The sequence below is a fragment of the Limulus polyphemus genome, unplaced genomic scaffold (assembly GCF_000517525.1).
Source record: "Limulus polyphemus unplaced genomic scaffold, Limulus_polyphemus-2.1.2 Scaffold16383, whole genome shotgun sequence".
In the NCBI taxonomy this organism is placed as follows: domain Eukaryota; kingdom Metazoa; phylum Arthropoda; class Merostomata; order Xiphosura; family Limulidae; genus Limulus; species Limulus polyphemus.
The window spans coordinates 2,328-3,071 of record NW_013681993.1 but is presented as its reverse complement, the minus strand read 5'-3'; the positions used below and the strand labels follow the sequence as shown (position 1 = coordinate 3,071).

At 36.3% G+C, this 744-nt stretch overlaps 1 non-coding gene across 1 annotated transcript; it reads left to right on the top strand.

Annotated features, from left to right (window-relative positions):
- Nucleotides 1-194: 194 nt before the first annotated feature.
- Trnav-uac lies at nt 195-267 on the top strand. Its single transcript has one exon. It is a non-coding gene; the product is annotated as a tRNA-Val (tRNA).
- The last annotated feature ends 477 nt before the right edge of the window (nt 268-744 follow it).

Genomic DNA, 744 nt, shown 5'->3' with positions numbered 1-744 from the left:
GGTCGAATTACAGAATACATATAGCTGGCATAATGTGCCTGAGACTACAGGATGGTTATTACACTTTCAGGCTCTCACTCTGCGACAATAATAAATTATATTAGACCAGGTCATTACAGAGAACCTAAACAGTTAATTAGAATCTAAAACCAAATAGAAGATACACTTCTTAATTATAAAAATTACTTAAATGAGTGCTTGTGGTGTAGTGGTCATCACATTCGCTTTACACGCGAAAGGTCCCAGGTTCAATCCCTGGCAGGCACAAAGTGTATTTTTAGATTGGCGCGTTTTGCTGTCTCGGAGTACAGACGTGTTTTTTTATCAGTTCTGATTTCATGTTTAGTTAGTGACTTACTCTTTTTGTTTTATCGCGTTGTGTAGTTTTCTTTGTGATTTTAAATGTGGAAGTTCCTGGACTTGGTTTATTAAGTCCAGAGCTTCTGTTGAATCTAGATTTGTTCAATATGGTTCTTTAGAAGATATGAAAAGAACAGTGTTTGTGGATTCTCCTAAAATTAATCAAGTACAGCTTGTACAAGCTGTTATTTCTCAGTTTTGTTCTTCTTCAGTTTCATCTATTGTCACTTGTCCGGGGGACTATGAGGTTACATTTATATTAAGTGATTATGTTGAATTTGTGGTGCATTCTGGAATGATCATTCATGGCGAATATCTCACTGATGAAAGCCTTATCTCTAAGGTACATACAGAGGTCTCAGCGGAGAACTATTCGATAATGGT